General features: G+C 36.1%; 1 protein-coding gene across 2 annotated transcripts in view; it reads left to right on the forward strand.

Moving 5' to 3' along the window:
- The window catches only part of CSNKA2IP (casein kinase 2 subunit alpha' interacting protein), a 334,276-nt gene that overhangs the window by 203,299 nt on the left and 108,345 nt on the right, over positions 1-22,632 (forward strand). The gene's annotated exons all lie outside the window — the stretch shown is intronic.

The raw sequence follows: 22,632 nt of genomic DNA on the forward strand, positions 1-22,632 counted from the left end.
AAAAATTCCAGATAATAATTTCTTGGTTTGTAGTTAATAAATTGCTTTTTTAAAAGTTATTTATTTATTTTGAGAGAGACAAAGACAGCTCGAGTGGGGAAGGCACAGATAGAGAGGGAGAGAGAGAGAGAATCCCAAGCCAGCTCCACACTACATGCTCAGAGCATGACTGGGGACTTGAACTCACGAAACCATGAGATCATGACCTAAGCCCAAACCAAGAGTGGGGTGTTTAACCCACTGAGCCACCCAGGTGCCCCAAAAAATTGCTTTTTATATACACTGTCTTTTAATATTTTCAACAACTTTGGGTTGAGTATTACATTCTATATTTTATAGATGAGTCTCAGAATTATAATGAAAAGGAAAAGATACGGAAAACAATTTAAAGAAATAGAAAAATATGTATTTATTATATTAATCATCACACAGCAGAAAATATATGTATTATGTACTTTCAAAATGAGAGAAGGTAAAAAATACTACACCTAAAATTAGAAACCTAAATTCTTCTGATTTTTACTTTAGCTTGGTCAAATTTTGTTTTTAAAAGAATTTTCAGGTGTAAATCATGATTTAACAGTGTTTCATACTGTGTCACTGGTATTTCAAATTATTTGCACATAGGCTGCTGAATGAATGAAAAATTAGTTGAATTGTAATAATAGATGAATGTGTATTCATACTTGTCAAGCATATTTTCATGGGGATCAAAGTTAAATGTGATTTTTCTTAATATCTTCATAAGTGAAAAAACTAATATAATCAGTACATATTTATTAGCTGGAAGATGGTGCTAAATCTAGTCAAGTTCTAAAGAAATATAGATAGATAGGAACTTAATGTAGGGAAGCAGTGAAATTAAATTCTATTTGTAACCAAATATGCATTAGTGTGTCTGGAAAATAAAATGAAATTAAGGCCAAACAAATATTTAGTGGACTAGTTTTTAAATGTAAAGCAATATAAATATGTGTTTGTAATACACGGAAACTAGAACTAATGTGTTTGTCATATCCATAATCTTTATGTAAATAGACATCTATTAATTTTGATGAGTTCATTATGTTTTATTATTTTGAGACTAAGCCTAAAAACATATCCTATTCTAATACTGGGGGACAAAAAGGATATGGTCCGAAGAGAAGTAACTAAAATAATACATTTATGTAGGCAAATGACTTTGGATATTTGATTTCTTCTTAAGTCAATATGCATTAAGCTAACCACACACTTATTTAGCTAGGGTAGAAAATGGTCGTACATGCTTTTGAAAACAACTGTCATAACAGAGAAAAATAATCACCATGATACTAAGTATTTATCAAGTGACAGATTTTAATTCTTATTGTAGCATGATTTTGATGAACTATTATACTATTTAACTTTTATTTTTAAATATATAATTTAAGTATTTAGAAAAGTTTATTCCAGCAAAATCTATTAATAGTCAATCATCCAATGATTTCCTAAAGTACAATTTGCTATCAAATTACTTAATGACTTTTCCAAATGAAAACTTTCCACTCATTATTCACTTAGCTCTCTTCATTTGTTTAAATTGATGAAAGTGTACTGGGAAGGGGCTTTTACAACATTTATGTTTATTTTGCACCTAAGCCAGGGATTCGTAAACTTTCTTCTATAAAAGATCAAATAGTATTTTAAAGTCTTTGCAGGCCACAGATTCTCTGTCACAACTCTTAACTCTATCATCATAGTGCAAAAACAGCCATAAACAATAACTAAATGATTGAGGATCGCTGTTTTCCAATAAAATTATTTATGGCTAGATTTGTCATGCAGGCCATGGTTTGCCGACCCCTGATCTAGGCTGTTGTTGGTTCTTAAATAACAATGACCATTTTAAAAAGTCTTTAAGGGGTGCCTGGGTGGCTCAGTTGGTTGAACATCTGACTTTGGCCCAGGTCATGATCTCACAGTTTGTGAGTTTGAGCCCCGCATTGGGCTCTGTGCTGACAGCTCAGAGCCTGGAGCCTGCTTCAGATTCTGTGTCTCTCTCTCTCTGCCCCATCCCCACTCATGCTCTGTCTCCCTCTGTCTTAAAAATAAATAAAACATTGAAAAAAAATTTTTTTAAATAAAAAGTCTTTAATAATACTTAGATCCCCATTGGTATTAGATACAGGGTATACTATATGCTAAAATCTACAATGTAACAAGAAAATAATTATCAGAATTTTGTCTAAGATAATCAGACTAGTTATAGCTCTTTGGGGCTGGTTTATTAGAGAGATCAGGGTAGAAAACGCAAGTCAAACATTAAAGTTATGTCAAGTAAACACCTACTTAATTTTTCTCTCATTATGCTATTTTGTAATGCCAGTATTAAAAGGAAACATGAAGCATTTTTCTTTGGCCACAAGTGGACTGCATTCTAGTTTGAAGCCTGAACTTCAAAACTGAGTTAGTATGGAGATTAAAACTCCATAATCCTCGCTCTCAGAAATATTTGTTTTTGAGATGTGTTTTAAGTTATATGCTAAAAAGCTCTACATAATTTTTCTCATTATTTGACATATTTTTATCCCTCTAACAACTGAAGCATTATGGTAGAGAAAGCTGTAGACATTCTATTTAACATTTCTAGAGCAGGCAAGATAAATTTGACCCTTTCATTTTTGTTGAACAACTATATTGCAAGTTCTACATTTGTCTCCAAGAAATACACTAAATTCACAGGATGTGTGAATTTGGATTTAGTAATATAGCAAAGGGTTATGAGAGCAGAAAAAATGAAAGAAAATCCTGAGAGCAATCCTTCAGTGTAGCTAAATCCTGCCCATCCTATAAACCAATATCAAATTCTATATTTTCAGGCTATTTGATTCCATTAGCACAGAATTAAATTAGGAAATAACCTAACCCATCTTTCCATGAAAATACCACCATTAGAACAGCTTAATTATTTTATTTGGCATGTGATAAATAGATTAAAATGTGGTGCACACATCTGGATTATTTTTGTTAATTTCTCTTAAATAAATATCAATTATACAACTTTCTCATTTTTCACTTTAATTTCAGTATTACCTCTGTAATCATCAGGGAAACAATAACAATCATAAAAATATACAGGGTGTGTTGGAAGGAAAAAAAAATCCCAAAATGGTCAATCTAAGCATAATGAGCTGAACTCACTTTTTTACTTCACAATATAACTATTCTCCTAGTTTTTTAAATATGTAATTGTATAACCATGTTTAATGATTGTTTATTATTCAATAATTTGGTTATTGCATTACATTTAAGTAATCCCTTATTATTGGTTATTTATGTTGCCTGATTTTTCAGCTAGAGAAGTAATCCTACTATGAGCAGCCTGTATTTTTACAATGCTTGTAATTTATTTTAAAACACTTCTTTATTGTGTTAGTTTCCTATTGCTGATGTAACAAATTATTATGACTTTAATGACTTAAAACATACGTATTACTTCTGTAGGTTAAAAGCTTGACAAGTCTCAATGATCTGAAATCAAGGCATTTGCAGGGCTGTGTTCTCTTCTGGGGTCTCTTGGAGAGAATCTGTTTCCTTGATTTGTTTTTCAGCTAGAGGCCATCCACCTTCCTTGGCTTATGGCATCCTTCTTCTATCTTCAAAGTCAGAAACATTGCTTCTTCTCTGACCATTCTTTATAATCAACCATCTCTCTCCATCCTTTTGACCATCTTTCTGTAGTTCTCCCTCTCTCAGACCACCCATGATAGGTTTTTCCAATTTTAAGGATCCATGCGATTAGATTAGATCCACCTGGATGATGCAGGATATTCTCCTCATCTCAAGTTCCTTAACCTTCACCCTCTCTACAAAGTCCCTTTTGCCTAATAAGATAGCGTATTCATAGGTTCTTGGATTAAGACTTGAACATCTTTGGGGAGCCATTATTCTGCCACCACATTTATATACAGTAAGATAATTATGTATTCATGTTGAAGTCAACATCCATGCTCTAAACAAGAAAGCTCTGAATCAGCGAGCATCCATCAGGAATTCACAGTCTACTGAAGATTTTTTAATCAGCTTAACAGGTAGCCAAAGTAGATTTTTTTTTTTTTTTTTTGGCCAGAACTAGTGACTTGTTAAATGCTCATTATAAATATCTAATATTTAACTAGTAAGGGTCAACATTACTACAAAATAAAGATTCCACTTCTCCTTAATAAAGTTGAACACATATCCCTCACACAAACAAAAATGTGTATATGCATGTTTATGCTTACATACATGTCAGTGAAATGAATGGGTTGAGAACTATAATTGGGCCTTTGTGTTGCAGAGCAGGAAAAATAAGCACCGAAGGAAAAAATGACCCTCATATAATTAGAACAGTAATGTATCGTTTTTAGCATAAGAATTTGACTAAAACAATTGAGCAGAAGTGAAAATTACGTTTCTAGTCTTAAGAAGAATTTAAAGGATAGTAAAACCCAATGCTATTCATTTTAAATAAATGGTAATTCAACACTTTCAAAAATAAAACTTTGGGGACTTCTGCTTTTGATTAGGATACAGCAAATCACAAGAGACTACTGCTCACACATTGACAATAAGAACAGACTAGATGAGCCATAAAATTATAATTATAGTATTTTTTAAGCCTTAAAATATCTGAGTATACAAAGGGGCCAAAATGCACTAAATTCTTGAAAAAGATGAATCTTTCCAATGGGAGAAGAAAATCATGGCTGTTATCATCTCTGGCAGAATGTCAGAAGGAAAAGTGAATCTGGCAAAACATTTAAAAACTCAACATTGATATGAGGTGTTAAAAGATTAGATTGGAACCCCAAGGGCCTCCAACCCTAAAACAACTTTGCCTCCAACTCTACACTTTCTCATGGGCCATCTCTAGTGCACCGAGGTTGGGGCAGTACTGGGGAATCAAGAGAAATTCATTTCACATTCTGAGTTACACAGGGTTACATCATATGCAATGAGTTACATCATATGCAATGCACTAGCCCACTGAAGGCTGGGTTAAATGGAAGATGAAAAGTATAAAGAAGTTTCAGCCACCTAAGAAGCATAGTGGAAAACAGTGATGCATTGGGAAAGCTGGACACTGAGCGCTAGAGCAGGGGTGACAAATGTTTCCTGTAAAGGACTAGAAAGTAAATCATTTAGTCTCTTCACTAAAATAAATTATACATAAAGTTCTTAAGGGTGACAGGGAATGATACTAGATGAGTGCCCACATCTCTAGAAATGAATGTGGCACACCAAAAAGGATAAATACAAAATGCATTCATATATATAATATTTAATATGTATATATCACATGTACAACTTTTATAATGTATAATATGCATATATGCATGTGTGTACATGTATTATGTATTTTATATAAAGAATTTATTATCTAAAAAATAATAAAAATATTGTGGGTTCCTACAATATATAAGCATATATGGGAGAAAATATATCATGAAACATAAATTTGAGCAAAAATGTAAAATCATCCATTTTGGTCAGTCAGTATGATTCTTTACTCAGATAATCTTGGGAATCTACAGAAATATAACTTCTAATGAATTTAGAAAAGTTGCAAAAAGTTTTCCTGGTAAATAAAATAAAAACAAAGTTCTAAAAGTGCCATTCATAATTGCAATAATTTATTAGGTCACCAAAAGTAATAATCATTTAAGAAAAAAATTGATAAATTGACTATCCAAATGTTAACTCATGCTCATCAAAAGACACCATTGGGAAAATTAGTAGGTGAGTGACAGATTAGGAAAAAATTATGTATATTATATATAAAATCACCCACTAGGATGACTACAAAAAAATAACAGGTGATAATAAATGTTAGTGAGGATGTGGGAAAATCACAATCCTCATACACGGCTGGTGGGAATGTAAAATGCTGAGGCTACTTTGGAAAAGGGTCTGGTGGTGCCTCAAAATGTTAAATATAGAGTTTCCATATGAAATAACAATTCTACTCCTCAATACATAAATAAGAGAAATGAAAACACACATCTACGTAAAGTCATAATAGCCAAACAGCAGAAACCATCTGCGAAATAGAAAATATATATATTGGTCTTGGCCTCTGGTTCCTGGCATAGAGTTTCTCAAACTCTTAAATTTTCTATGTGGTAAGAGCAGTAGGAGCGTCTTTTGCTCTAATATTTGGTTTTTGACCCTGGTTCTTGATACAGGTCCCCTAAATCCCTTGGTATTTCCTGGGTGATAGGAATGTCTTTTGTTCTTGGGGCACCTGGGTGGCTCAGTCGGTTGAGTGTCTGACTTCAGTTCAGGGCATGATCTCACAGTTCGTGGGTTCAAGCCCTGCATTGGGCTCGGTGCTGACAGCTCAGAGCCTGGAGCCTGCTTTGGATTCTGTGTGTGTGTGTGTCTCTCTCTCTGCCCCTCCCCTGTCCACACTCTGTCTCTCAAAAAATAAATAAATGTTAAAAAATTAAAAAAAAAAATAAAAGAGTGTCTTTTGTTCTAATAAAGTGACTCTAGGTGGGCTCCTGGCTAGCTCCTGGAAGGGGACCACTCCCCCGGAAGACCAAACCATGATTAAAGACTTGGAAATTTCAGCTCAAACCCCCATCCTCTGGGAAAAGGAGAGGAGATGGAGATTGAGCTAATGACTGATCACATCTACATGCTGAAAGCTCCATAAAAGTCCCCAAAGTATGGGGTTTGGAGAGCTTCTGGGTTAGTGAATGCATCAAGGTGCTGGGGTGGGCAGTAGAGGCTCACCTTCACTTTCATGGGGACATAAGCTCTTGTGTTTGGGACACTTCAGGCCTCTCCATATGTATCCCTTCATCTGGCTGTTCATCTGTACCTTTATCATATCCTTTATCACAGGATATGCCAGTGGACATAGTAAGTTTTCTTGAGCTTTGTGACCTGCTCTAGCAAATTTATTGAACCTAAGGAGGGATCTTGGGAACCCTCAACTTATAGCCAAATGGTCAGAAGCACAAGTGGCAACCTGAATTTGCAATTGTCATCTGAAGTGGTGATGGGGGTGGAACCCTTAACCTATGGAATTTACACTAACTCTGGTTAGTGTCAGAATTGAGTTGAATTGCATAATATCCAGCTGGTGTCACACAGAATTGCTTGCTGTGGGAAAGACCACACATTTGGTGACTAGAGATGAGGTATTCTGAGTATTAAGAATAGAGTAAAGGAAAAGAAAAAAAAAACTACAGAATTTTTCCTAAGTAGCACCCAAATGCCCATAACCCTGAAAGGATAAGTGAGTCATAGTATATTCATACAATGAAATATTATTCAGCATTAAAAAGGAACAAAGTATTAATACATGTTACAACCTGGATGAACCTTGAAAACATTATGCTAATTGAAAGAAACCAGATACAACAGAACAGGATTATTTAATTCCATTAATATAAAATAAACAAATCCCCAAACACAGAAAGTAGATTAGTGATTGTTATGGGCTGGAGGTGGGGAAGGTGAGCGTGAGTGCTAAATGGTATGAGTTTTCTTTTTGGGGTGATAGAAATGTGCTAAAATGAAGCTCTGTGATGATTCACAATGCTGAATATACTTTAAAAAAATGTACACTTTAAATGGGTGTGCTCTGTGAATTATATTTCAATAAAGCTGTTTAAGAAAACAAAACAACTTCCTGACTAGTCCACTGTCACCGTAATAAGCCCAACTTTCAAGATCACATTTGGGTTTCCTAGTTCAGAGTCCCAGGAAATCAAACATTCTTCCACTTCTTCAACATTCTCAGCACAGACACAGAAACCAAGACCAGTCTGTTAAAAATTCATCTAATCCATCAGACAATTCAGGGAGAATTTTGTACCTCTGGCTGCCCAGTCAAAGGTACTTCCTGTGAAGAATATTCCTGACAAAGCAGTATAAATAATTAAAAATACACCATGCATTGTTTCCTTTTAGGATGCGGATTATTCAGGGTTCTGGTGTTTTAAGCACAACCTTGCAGCAGTGTGACAAACAGTAAGGACTGCGTGAGAAGCTCTATGTTTTATGTATCCCACCAGGCCAGATCAAGTCTGGGCAGGTCATTACCAACGGGCTATGAAGCCAGAGGAATCTTTTCCAAATTATCAAGTCTAAAGAACAAATTTTGATCAATTCTGCAAAAGGAAACACAGCTATTTTTCCATTCTCTCTATAGAAACAGACATTACAAAATTACTGTCATGTGAAGAGATAACCAAGGACTATGAAGCCCAAAATGTAGAAAAAAGTATTAGGAAATTAATTATTCAGAATATCATTCTATGTTTGATTTTGTGTTGTTTGTAGTATTTATCAGCGTCTTAAATTTAGCAATTTGTAGTGAATTATTTTATTCTAATTACATATTCACAATTATACACATATTATTATAATTAAAGGAATACAAGTTTGGCTTTAAATGTAATCTGTCTTGATTTTGCTTGTTACATATGGCTCTTCGCCTTTTTTTCCCTTGTTAATCCACTTTTAACAAGAACATTTTATAGTCTTTCTTTCTTTTCTTCAGTTGTGATAGTGACAGCTTTGACTTAAAATTAATTCATTGCTTAAACCAAATGCCCCCATCATCTGTTTTATTTTTTTGCATATAATATTCATGTGCATTTACCAAATGCCCCCATGGTTCACCACTGTTTCCTGTAGCAATAACATTTGACCTTCTATCACTTTTAGCATCTTTCATGAATTTTTCTTTGACTTCTCTGCAGACAGGCACACATTTTTGTTGCTAATCCAAACACAAAGCAGCCTTGTATTGTCACCACAGAATGGGAATTCAAGTTGTGAAATTGTGACATAGCACATTAGCACTTTTTTTCTTTTTGATAGATCATGACCAATGCCATAACAAAGAGTTACATGACTTTTATCTACCAATCTTCCATACGATCAGATCATTCACCTCAGGCAATACAGTATAGTAGCATCATACAAAGTATAATCTTCCTGGAGATCAGAGATGTCAAAATGGACAGATTTTGATAGCACCACAGAAATAAAACACTTGCATGGTAATTGGTTTTGGAAAGTTGTATTGAAATGCAGTCATGGTTTTATCTACCCAGCTATAGCTTGATGTGTATTAAAAAAAAAAAAAGAAAGAAAGAAAAAGAGTCAAGATAGGGAAAGTCAAATTTCTGTGTTTTCCCTTTCCCTAATATATCACAGGCCAATGATTGGGTTAATAGCCTGGAGAAAAACTACCTTGTCGAGGTAAACTGAACTTTCATCGCAACTAGGTGCCACCATCAATGAATTGTCAAAAAAAAAGTAAAAAACTTCTCTAATGATCTTTCTTTTTATCTTGTGGAGCACCTGCTGCCCCAAATGATGCCAAACTGACTGACAGCAGGTAGTTTCTAAGAAAAATCAGTGACTTTTCTCCCCTGAGGCTCTTCATGCCTTTACTGAGCCCTCGACATGGGATTGTTCAGCGGAAAAAGTCAATAGTGCCTGCTGTCAACAAAATGTGCCTGTGTGCAGTTTTAAAGGCTCTGCCTTCTTGAAGTTTAGTTGTCAGGAACCTCGCTTTTAAATAGATTTCAGTGTCAATATGTGCTGTTTCCCACTAACGTTAAGAAATGGCCACAAAGAGCAGGATCTGATGCTGTGTCAGGACGTTGGCAGTGCTGATACTTATTGGCTGTCCACCCATCAGGAAGCATCTTTAGAAGCTTGAGAAGGCTTGGATGAAAAGGAAACCATTTCAGCCAGTTTCTTGAAGTTTTCTCATTATTACCAGGATATATATATATATATATATATATATATATATACTCACAATGTATTCATTGGCCTACATATTGAGTGTCCATATTATTGAACACATGTGATAGCAAACCAAGGACTGCACATAATAGCTTCAACATTTTAAAACACACGTGAGTTATTACAGAGACAAAAACATCAGGCTGTCAGTTTCTGCAGATGATATATATTTCCTGTTTAAAGTAGGCACCATTCTGTCTATAAACAAGCTTCTCCCAAATTCATGCATGGATAGAATTTTTGGGGGGAGGAAAGATACAATTTTGCAAGTTTATTTTTTATTATACATAAGTTGGCCAATTTCAACTGGCCTCATATTTTCAGAAGGTAGATCAAATTAATAAAATAGAATTTGGGATGATTTTAGCAAAAGCCTCTCTGAGCCTAAATATTACTGTGAACATTGACTGAAAACATTAAAAATTAGATTTATTTATGGGGCTCCTGGGTGGCTCAGTCAGTTAGGTGTCATGATCTTGTGGTTTGTGAGTTCGAGCCCTGCATCAGGCTCTGTCCTGACAGCTCAGAGCCTGGAACCTGCTTCAAATTCTGTCTCCCTCTCTATTTGCTCCTCCCCTGCTCATGCTGTCTTTCTCTCAAAAATAAATAAATGTTAAAAAAAAAGTAGAGTTATTATATTTTTCAACCACAAATATTTGAAATACCTTAAACACACAGTGCATTGTGCTGAGCACCTTGTAGTATCAAGAAATAAATGAACTTCTTTAGTAACCAAGAGTTTAAATTCTAATATCTAGCTAGGGACAGAGGGTCACAAAAACTTAAGAATTCCAACAGGAATATAGCAATAACAATGGAGAACAAACAATTGATTAATTCTGAATGGGAAAATAGAGAGCTGTGTGAAGGAAATCTTTTTTTTTTTTAATTTTTTTTAATGCTCATTTATTTTTGAGCGAGAGAGAAAGAGGCATGAGCAGGGGAAAGGCAGACAGAGAGGGAGACACAGGATCCGAAGCAGGCTCCAGGCTCTGAGCTGTCAGCACAGAGCCGGACGCAGGGTTAGAACCCACGAACTGTGTGATCATGACCTGAGCCGAAGTTGGATGCTCAACTGACTGAACCATCCAGGCGCCCCAAAGAAATCTCTTTTAAACTGAGCTTTGAAAGATGATCACAGTGCCTGAAGTTGGCATTGGGATTGGGGATGGTAGATAAAGCGTACCATATTGAGACACTGAGGTTATATACTTGGTTAGTTAGAGAAATTAGAAGCAATTCATGGCAGGGGCGCCTGGGTGCCACAGACGGTTGAGCGTCCGACTTCAGCTCACGTCATGATCTTGCAGTTTGTGAGTTTGAGCCCCACGTCGGGCTCTGTGCTGACAGCTCAGAGCCTGAAGCCTGCTTCGGATTCTTTGTCTCTCCCTCTCACTTCCCCTCCCCTGCTCATGCTCTGTCTCTCAACAATAAATAAACATTAAAAAAATTAAAAAAAAAAAAAGCAATTCATGGCTACATGTGTGTACAGTGTAAGGGGGAAAATGACCATGCAAAAGGGTTAGTAAATAAAATAGAACCAATAGCTTATACTCTGAGAGATTCTTATTAAACATGGTATATACAGTTATTACTTTTGAACTTACTAATTTATTTATCTAGTCATTGTTTTTAACAAACATTTGGTGGCCAGGCTGTGTGTTAGGCACTGGGGATGCAGCAGTGAAAAAAAATAATCTTGTTTTTTATGGAGTTAACCATTTAAGTAGAGGGAGTCAGAAAATGAATGAATAAAAAGGTACATACATGTCACCTGCAAAGAAGGCAAAAAGGCAAGATCACAGGATAGAGAGATTGAGGACATGGATAGAGAATGATACTATTTTGTACCATGGTCATAGCAGACCTCTCTAACGATGACGTTTGAGCCAAGATCCAAAAGTGACAAGGTCAAGATCTACACAGAAGAAAGGGGAATGTTCCAGGCAGAGAAAACAGTAAGCGCCAAAGTTGAAAGGCAGGAAACACCAATCACCTTTTAAAGTTTTCTCATCAAATGAAGATGTACCTTCACATAATCTCTAGAGTCTACAGAATAGTGTTCACTTTCTAAAGGTTTTCTTTTTTTTGATGTTTTTTTAATTTTGAGAGAGAGACAGAGACAGAGACAGAGACAGAGACAGAGACAGAAACAGAGCACAAGCAAAGGAGGGGCAGAGAGAAAGAGGTAGGCACAGAATCTGAAACAAGCTCCAGGCTCTGAGCTGTCAGCACAGAGCCTGATGCAGGACTTGAGCTCCGGAATATTGAGATCATGACCTGAACTGGTTGGATGCTCAACTGACTGAGCCACCCAGGCTCCCCTCTACAGTTTTTTATTTAAGAAGCAGCATGATGTAGTAAGAAAAATAGAAATATCTAAGTTTTAAGGAAAAGGGAAACTTTTGTTTTTCCATAGAATAATAGTTTTATAACAGTACTGAAAATGAAATAGAACTTTGTGTTAGAGCACAGAGATACATTAATTTATTGTTATTATTTTTTTTTGCTGTATTTGATCATAAATTATTTAGGATGATATTGCCCATAGTCATATAATTTCATACACTCAGCATTTCAGTTCTATTTCAGTTAACTCTCCACATGGTGTTATTTTAAAAGTTTATATGAAAAGAAACAAAATGTTAGAAATGCTTTCTTTAAAAAAATTTATTCATTTTTGAGAGAGAGTGTGAGTGGGGGAGGAGCAGACAGAGGGGGGACAGAGGTACCAAATCAGGCTCTGCACTGATAGCAGCAAGCCCTGTGTGGGGCTCAAACTCACGAACCATGAGATCATGACCTGAGCTGAAGTCCCACACTCAACTGACTGAGCCACCCAGGTGCCCCTAAAAATGCTTTCAAATAGAAAAAAAATGGCTACAGCCCCATAATTGGCAAAAAACACTGTACGTTTGTCTAGTTTTTACTTCCTTGTAAAGAAGAGTAAGAAATTTTTACAAGCATGCCATCATTTCGAATGTTTGTCAAAGCAGGCCAAATCCAAAGTATGTGTATTGTGTATGTGTATTTGGCATCACCAAAGCCTTTGTACCTTGCTTATGAACAAAACATGGGAAATGAGTGATCAGTGCTCAGTTAGGATAAGTACACTACAGTAAAAGTTTGAAATGATAAATTTGCCATGTCTTTGAAGTCTTGTTTTGCCAAAACCTAAAAGCTCATTTTTATGGGTTATCATGAATATTTAAGAAGACGTTTTCAATTTGGGTATAGTCTGGAATCTTTCCACGAAGTTCACTATCATTTCTTGATAGTTGTTCCTAAGTTTCCTAGTAGAAATCTAATACTCAGCAGAATACCAGCAGAGCTAAATAGCAGAAAAAAAACTGGACCTTCATAAGGTCTGAGATGTTCCAGTCCAGGAAACTTTATGCAATTTATTTATTTTTTTTTTAAATTTTTTTTTCAACGTTTTTTATTTATTTTTGGGACAGAGAGAGACAGAGCATGAACGGGGGAGGGGCAGAGAGAGAGAGGGAGACACAGAATCGGAAACAGGCTCCAGGCTCCGAGCCATCAGCCCAGAGCCTGACGCGGGGCTCGAACTCACGGACCGCGAGATCGTGACCTGGCTGAAGTCGGACGCTTAACCGACTGCGCCACCCAGGCGCCCCTGCAATTTAATGTTCCTAGGAGAGCCAGTATAAGCTTGGGCACTGTATCATTACATAAAAATGGACTCCAAACCTCTCTCCAATAGAAAGGAAGGAGTATGTTAATGAAGCAATAAAGACTCATGTTCTGCCCAATAAATGGAAATTCATTTACTGTTCTGCTCTAAATTAGAGTGACGTTTCCACCCATGGAAGTAGAGTATCTCCATCACATGCAAACATACAGAGGGAAAGCACACGGATTCAACTCCAAGTACTTGGGTTAGAATGACAGGTCCTTTGGGGTAATAGTAGCAGGTATTTTGCAATTTAGCAACAGAAGCAAACCTCAAAATATTGCTCAAGACTTGATACTTGAAACAAACCTTGAGCAAACAAATTAGTGTATAAGGAGTAAGCAGGTCCCTGATTAAGAAATTGCTCAATTTTAGCAGAAGTGAAGGGACACAACAGCATGGGTCTGATTGGAAAATCAGCCCAAACCAGAGGAAAATGCCTGATTGGGTCTTAGTAAACCAAGTGTAGTAACTATATCTTTAGGAGAAACCAGAAGTTGACATCAGAAACTATTTTGTATACTTAACTGTAGTATTTGTTGTTTCTTTTTTCTTATGTTTCTTATTTAGGAAACTTGATAGCATCCTTAGTAAAAGCCCTATTTTAAGTAACATCATAGAGATTTGGGCGATGTGGACCCACAATCATTTCTCTGGCTCTTGAAGAGGGTAAGTATATACAGTAAAACCTTGGTTTGTGAACATTCATTCCAGAAACATGCTTGTAATCCAAAGCACTTGTATATCAGCAAATTTTAAGAACCATTGGCTCAGTTGTGATCATGTGACATTTGGGATCACATACTACTCGTATTGCAAGACATCACTCATTTATCAAGCCAAAATTTATTACAAATGGTTGCTCATCTTGTGGAACACTCACAGAACAAGTCACTCACAATCCAAGGTTTTACTGTATATAGATTACCTTTATATATTTACATCTTAGCAAGGCTTAATCATGTGTGTGGTCTTTATTTAAATTAGGCTATCAAGGATTTGTCCCTACCACTTATAATTATTAAATAAAATAATTAGGCACTAGGGACAAAGATGTAACATTTTAATTCTACCTCTTGACCCATAACTAATTTAGAATATTCCCATTCATCCAATCTTCATTTAGATATTCCTTCTGTAAATACATTTATGAGTCATTTTGTAGTATATGTGTTGTTTGTAGTATATGAAAATATATGAAATAGAACCTGCTCCCCCAAGATTTTATAATTTATGAATGTTGTAGATATAAAAATTTCCCTTGAAGAAATTTTTTGTGAATTGGCATTTCTAAATACAGAATTATACATGAAAGGAATATAAGAAATAGGAATTAGAATACAGTCAAATAGGAGGAAGTATGGAGAACATCAAAATAAGGTGCACATGGTTATAGAGTCATGACTTACCATTTGGTAAGTGTATATAATTATTATAAATAATTTGGTTATTCTAGTAATAAAGATTATTACTGACTAACACAAATTAGGCCAGGGTTTGTGTTTCATAGCTATATGATGAGCATAATAACTCCTCACAATGCTCTCCAAAAGGTTAAATGAACTAAGGTAGGAAAGAGCTGAGCAGAGCTCCCGGTGAGTAGTATGACATCAAGGATTGGTACTTGTTATTGTAGAACACAGAAAACAACTCAGCCAAGTTAAGGTCTCTTGCGTCTACATCTTGAAATTCCTACAATACTTGTCTCAACTTAAGGTTTTAAAATTATAATGACATTGATAATTATGAAAATAAAAAATAGTGGTTATGGAACACTGACTCTTCCAGCCCCTAAGCAGAGAGTTATGTCAAGTAATACTTACCACCATACTGAAAAGGAGGTATTGTTCTCACAATTTTGCAGATGAGGAAATGGATCTTCAGATAGATCCATGGATGTGCCCCAAATTTCAAATCTAATAAATGGAACAATCAGGAAACATAAAAATAAAAATAGTGTTATGCATATAATATGCATTTGGGCATTTTAAATAAATGTTATATAAAGGTGACTTGATTAATATAATCTATAACATATTTTTTGGTTAGTAAGGAATTGGCTTATAATAAAAATGAAATATGAAACATTAGGAAAATAAATTACATATATGCATAAAAATCTTGAATATCTTATAGGAAATTATTTAGGTCACTCTAATCATCTTTCAACCTAAATGATTCTATGGTGCAGACATTCACCTCCCTCACAGTAGGAATTCTCATGTTAGACTGCTATGTGAGCAAGAGACAAATTTCTATTCTTTTAAGCCTTTGAAATTTAAAGTTTACTTCCTGTAAGAGCTAGTGTAACCCAGTCTAATAGAGTCCATGATTGTTTGAATTGGGGCCAAAATTGCCATTCAAAGTCAAATTAGGATTAAAATCTACTTTCCATTATAATATAAAACAGGATATCTCAACTATTCAGAAGTTTTACAAGAAATCAGACTTAATCACAAGATGATGGATTTCATGATACAGCTGAAGAACTCAAAGGATAGTCTTCATTTTCCTTTTTATAATATGGATGGCATGGGAGAAATGCTGTCTATGGTTAGGAGATTGGATAATTCTTTTAAAGTTTATTTATTATTTTCAGAGGTAGAGAGAGAGAGAGTGAGCACAAGCAGGGGAAGGGCAGACAGAGCGGGAGAGAGAGAATGCCAAGCAAGCTCTTCACTATCAGCACAGAGCCTGATGCAGGGCTCAATCTTGTGGACTGTGAGATCATGACCTGAGCCAAAATCAAGAGTCAGATACTCAACCGACTGAGCCACCCAGGCTCTTATCTGTTAAAAAAAAAAAAATGCCTATATAGCTTTTGTCTTTGTTGTTGTTGTTGTTTGAGTGGTGGTGATTGTGTGTGTGTGTGTGTGTGTGTGTGTGTGTGTGTGTGTGAGAGAGAGAGAGAGAGAGAGAGAGAGGGCACATTGGAGATATCATTGTCATGTGTTGATACAATGCCAGGAATATAGTAGCCTACAAGTCAGGTGATTTTCCCCCTAAATTCATGAAGATTTTAAGTGATACCTATATCTCTTTAGCTACTATATCACAATAAAAATTTAATAAATAAAATAAAAATCATCGAAATGAATTTTCTTAGCAGAGTTTGAAATGTGGCTGTTAGTGTTTGTGAGCCAGGTCGCATATGAAAGGACAACCTGATGTTCCCTGGAATACTTGAAGGAAATGTTCCCATTTGGCTACAAAAAATAGCAAGAGTTATGATAAAAGGATATACAACTTGCATAGATCACAGAGGAAGGATCAACTAATTCTCCTTCATGAAGTACAAGAAAGGAACTACGTACAATTAACACAGAAATGAAGGCAAAGGCAAGCCATTCACATGGAGCAACATGGAAATATTGCCCAATGGGACAAGGGAAGATTGAAAAGATCATGAGACCAGAGCAGGAAGTAATTACACTGAATTTCTATGAACAGCTCTCTAATAGTCATGTAACCATTGGAGCAGAAGCAGGAAGACTGTGGAAGGAGCCCAAGTAAGAAGCAGATAGTACCTGAGCAGGACCAAGGTCACTGGCTATGGAGAGAATCTGGGTCCAGTGGTACGCACTATTATTCCCTCTACCTGGAAATCCCTTCCCTCCCCCTCCCCCGACCAAGCCTATACTCTTCTTCCCATTATTGCTCAAGGGCCACCTACTTCAGGAAGGCTTCCTTGACCACACAGACTGAGTTAGGTAACCCTCATCTGGCCACCTATTGTCCCCAGGGCTGACTCTGTCACAGCACTTCTCCCACTACATGGTAAATGTCAGATTTTTTTAGCTTGTTTTTTCATTTGAACATCCAATACAGTGTCTGACAAAGTAGAAGTAGAGACTGAATCAGACAGAGATCTTAGGAATAAGTGAAACTGGATTAAAACATGAAAAAAACCCAAAAAAGAGAAGAATGTGGATTCAGTGCAGGGAAAAGAAGAAATTCATGCACATGGAAACAGCATAAAAGGAAAGTATGGATGTTGGAAAGCACAGGGTGAGTGTAGTAAGTTTTTGAGTTTAGCTTAATCATGATGTGAGTGAGGGGATAAGCTGGAAATCCATTTGAGGAAATAGATTGAGGTCCTATAGTTTAGAACTTTTAATTCTAGATTCAGAATTTAGATATTTATTCTAAAAGGAATAGACAGCCTAAGAAGATTCTCCCACGCCCACAGAATGTAAATGACACAGAGCTGCTTCTAAAAATTATTCTGATAATGATGATAGGAAGGGTTGCAGAGATGATTTTATGTGGTAGGGAATCTAGTTGGGAAACTCTTGCATTGGGCAAAATGGATCTTTAAGACTACTGAGCCAAGGCATTAAAAGACATTTGACTCATTTTGGTGGTTGGTGGGGGAAGGCTCTTACACTTATTGTAGGGTGTACCCAACCCATGTTAGTACAAATAAATGGTATGTATGATGAAGATAAAAGTGTGTCTCAGAGATGTAATCTGTCGAGTTAACTCAGAGCCTTGTGATCTGCCAGTGAAAGACAAGCGAAGTCTGCTTTTGCTAAGTTATTGCTAATAGTATACATTCATGGCTTCATGTTGATAGAGCAGAAAGCATGCACCCTGGAATGCAGGTAAAGTTATGAGGCTGAACTATGTTAAAAACAAAGCATAAAAATATCCAACTCCTTGATTCTCTGCTTCTTTCCCCAGGCATTTCCTGCTCACAATGTAATTATAGGAAAGAGTAAAGGAATCTCTCCCTCCAAGGTCAATAAAACTTTGAACATATTTTTAAAATGCTCACTTAGGTTAAATCAGAGAGCCTACAATGGGTGATGGCAAATTGGGATGGCAATTATTCTGATCTGACATTTTTGGGATTATAATTAAGCAATAAGGCACAAGCCAAGGGTGTGTTACTTCAAGATAACACACTTCTTGGAAAGCGCTGTGAGGCATAAGGGGCGAATTAGAGCCTCCAATGATCTGGGAAATGTGTTATCTGTCTGTAGCACAGCTTGCAGGGTGTATTAGTGCCATATACACGGTGTTAGGTGCACTAGTTGTACATAGAGTGATTGTACCATGTAAAACATATGTTTAGAACACATTTGCTCTTGTGGGCTGACAATGGAAACATCAGTCTTGCCACTATCAACTGATAGGTGGATGGGCCATGACTTCACCACTGTGGTGAGCCATTTCGAAAGATGTGTGTCCCCGGGGAGCTGGAGCCCATCCTCTCATAACAATCCTGATCCCATCCTTTCAGTTGAGCTGTTTTAATGATTTCTTCCATTTGGTACTTCATTTCATATTTATGTAAAAGAATGGAGTGAGGTAGCTCAAAACTGAATTTTTAACGTGGACCTTTTTTTCCCCCTTCTGTATCATTTTTTCTGGTTTTCATAATGTGCTGCCAGTTACTGGGTTTGCATTTGATTGACAGAAAGCGATTTCTAGTTCAGCCGCCATCAAACACCTTGGCACTTCATCCTGGAAGATGTTTCAGTAGTTAAAGAGACCGTGTTGGACAAAGAATCCTTTAAAGCTGGCTCTTTCTTTCTCCTAGTGAGTACACAGTGAGGCACACCAGGCGAAAAGAAAGACCCATCTTTAATCTGAGCGGCTGAGGGAAATCAAAGGGAGTGAATTAAAACCAAGAGTAGCTTCTTATGCTCATTTGGAGAGCCTTTTTTCTGCTCCATTTGATATAACAAATAAGATCATCAAAGTAAGTCAAGCACAGGTTCGGAACCCACTGCTCTTTGACCTCGGCTTCCTCCCTGCTTGCACAGCCTTCTCTGGAATTTCTTGTGATGTCAAATCACAAAGCTACATGAAGTGTTCACACCCCAGGAATAGCAAGGAAATTTTATTTTTAGATTCTTTTTCTGTGACTCTAGTAAAATAACATGAGGTTCTTTTGTGGCTCTATCTAAAGGTTTTGATAAATCTGCTGCATTTCAAAGCATGAAAGGGGTGATACAAAATTTCTGCTTCTAGCCATGGGTCTTCTTAGGAATATCTTCAGGGTCTCAGTAGCAAGTGCTGCTTGCATTTACTGCTAGGAGCTGTAGGGAACTTCACCCCACCTAACAGGCATCTATCTCCAGATGTATTGCATGAAACATTTCACACAATAGGCTCCTTTTCCCTAAAAAGTTATAGATTTTATTATTTAGGGTTCTTACTGCATCTAAGAAGATTAAAAAAAAAAACAAAACTCTTCACATGTTCTTTAAAATTGACATTCCTTACCAAGCACTCTGATAAATCTATTTCAATTAAAAATTAAATTTAGGAATGGTGATCTGTAGTTATGAAAATCATCATCAATATTATGAATAATACTAACAAATCATCCATGTAGTAATGAAAATACTTTTCATCTGAGTTTTCTCATGTCTTTTTTTCCATACTATTTTGGATTTTATCTATCTGGAAAAGAAGGTGCTTAGATTTTCAATCAGATTGGACAGAATTGTATATTTAGAAACAAAAGGTACAAATTGTGAGATTAAAAAAAGAATAATGGGAACTAAGTGGATTTAGTCATATGTTCATTCATTCATTTAATACATTTTAACTGTATGACTACTATATGCCTAGCATTCTTCTAGACACTGAGTGCAGTGATGATTTTCCAAATGAATCATTTAGATTTTTACATAAAACTTGCTAATAAATGACTTTGAAAAATTTAGACTTATTTAAAAATTAAGAAGCACAGTTAAAAGACAACATCTGTTTGTCTGCTTTATTGAGGTATAATTGACAGATAAAATTTTAATGCCTGTATTTAAAGAGTACAGTGGGATGATTTGACATGTGTTTATATTGTGGAAGGATTCCCACAATGAAGTTGTGGATCACCTCACATCATATCTTTATTGAGCATGTACTATTTGCCAGGCTTTGGGCTAGAAATTTCAGGGAATGTTGATACTTAGCATATGACTCTACCTTCCACAAACATAGACTCTCACAGGAAGAATAAAGCCATTAACCAATACTCATAATGCAAGAGAAAAATGCTTTGAAGTGAAAGTCACAATTGAGTGCTAAGAGATTCGAGAGAGGTCTTGCCATGCTCAAGAACAAGACACAGGAAGGCTTTGGACAATGCAGGTGGGAAGGGAGAGCACTGGCGAAGGAAAATCATAAAAAAAATCATTTTTTGTAGGAAGAGTCTGCTTTGTCCGAAGCAGGGATGTGTGGAGCGGGTCTCATTACGAAATGACACAAGAGCCAGGTTAATTAGTATATGTTATGCTGTCAGCAGGTGGTCAGTCATAGAAGCTTTCTGAGAAAGGCAGTGTCTTGATCAAAGTCCTGTTCTAAAAAGTAAGTCAGGGGTGCCTGTGTGGCTTAGTTGGTTGAGCTTCTGACATCGGCTCAGGTCATGGTTCCTGAGTTTGAGCCCCACATTGGGTTTGCTGCTGTCACCTGAAAGCCAGCTTCAGATCCTCTGTCCCCTTCTCTCTGCCCCTCCCTCGCTTGTGCTCTCTTTCTAAAAAATAAATAAAACATGAAAAAAATAAATAAAAAGTAAGTCTATTTTTTTGGTGGGTTACAATATGGAGGCACAAAGAAAACGAAGGAAGAATAACAACTTGAGAAGTTCTTGTAATTTTAATCCAAAACACCATATGTCAGAATATTTGCCAGATTAAATTGTGGGGGGAATGATATTAACATGTGCAGCACTCCTGATCTGCGCCCAGTAAGGGTAGCCACACACAGCATTGACGATCTTTCTCAAAGGTAACATCACTTCCTCAGGGAGCAAAAGCAACACGAAAAAAAGGGAGGGTCTATATGCAGAGACATAAAGAACTTCTACTTGTAAGAGTGGTGAATGAGTGGAAAAGGAGATGAGAAATCCGTGAAGATGATGAGTGGGGAAAGGCTCCTGAATTTGGCAAAAAGCTCAGTAGTCCTTTTTTGTATTTTAATATTTTATGTTGAAACTTCTTTTGTGCTCAGAAAAGCATTTTAGTAAATTGCAAAAAGTTGTGCCACGTGGTCCCTCAACCTTAAGTAGTTGACACTGAACTTCGATTTACAAACTGTTCTTCAAACTAGTGAGTTTTCTGTTTGTTTTTGAAAAAGGGAGTTAAGGAAATCAGTATCTTAATTTTTTTTTTTTTTTGCAGTGGCATTTTTGTTTGTTTCCTGAATCCTGTAATTGTATAGAATAATATTGCCTTTTGCCTTAGCACTATTTTTTCATCAACTCCTGTGCATCCCTAATGATTGTTATTTATGTCAAAAAGAAAGAAAAAATCTTTACCATGATGCAACTCTACAAAAATAGGCCCACAGAGGTTTAAAATAACAACACTAGAACTAAATCATTAGTAGTTTTATATACATGTGCTTTTCCTTTTCAAGGAGAAGCATTACAATTCTTTTAATCATTATATTCCACTCTACCCTGTAAATCCAGATTGAGCTGTTTTACTGACAAAATTATACAATTCAGACAAAACGGATTTTCAAAGTGGCATTTCAAGAAGCTGAACTCACCACTTTTAATAGATCAGGGCACTGGGGCTATAACTCTCATGTTTAAGAATAAAGACTCCTCTGCAGTACAACTGTTCTTTATTTTAATTTGTGCCCGAGATGCTTTGTGAAACACAAGGTCATTTAAAATTAAGGATAAGGCATTTTTTTTCATCATTTCCATTTCATCATATGCAATTCTTGATCACAATGTAGCTTGCTTAAAGCTGCAAATCCTCCAAATTATGGGGTTTGTTTCCAGCCTGCTGAGAGGGAAATTAGATATAGAACTTCTGTCTTCTGTTAATGTTAATGGGAGTTGCATGCCTAATTCCCTTAGAAGCCCAGAACAAATGTATGCTTATGAGTCAGCATTACTGGGTTTTCTGGGTCTTTACTCTTTAAAAGTGTCATTAGTCTGAATAATAGCCAATCCCTCTGGTTACTCCAAACCAAGCCCCAGCTACTGTAGTTGGAAACTCTGGGATTTCATCTCTCACAAATAGCCTGCACTCACTTCAAATCTGAACATTCCCATATGTTATCCACTTTTGGTGCTTTGGGATAAAATTCAAACTCCCAAACTGCTCATTATTTATGTTTTACCTTACTTTTTATATTAAAGGGATAATACTCATTCGGCATTGAGATAGTATTTTGGGATCTGTTTAAAA

This window comes from Panthera uncia, chromosome C2, assembly GCF_023721935.1.
Source record: "Panthera uncia isolate 11264 chromosome C2, Puncia_PCG_1.0, whole genome shotgun sequence".
NCBI lineage: Eukaryota > Metazoa > Chordata > Mammalia > Carnivora > Felidae > Panthera > Panthera uncia.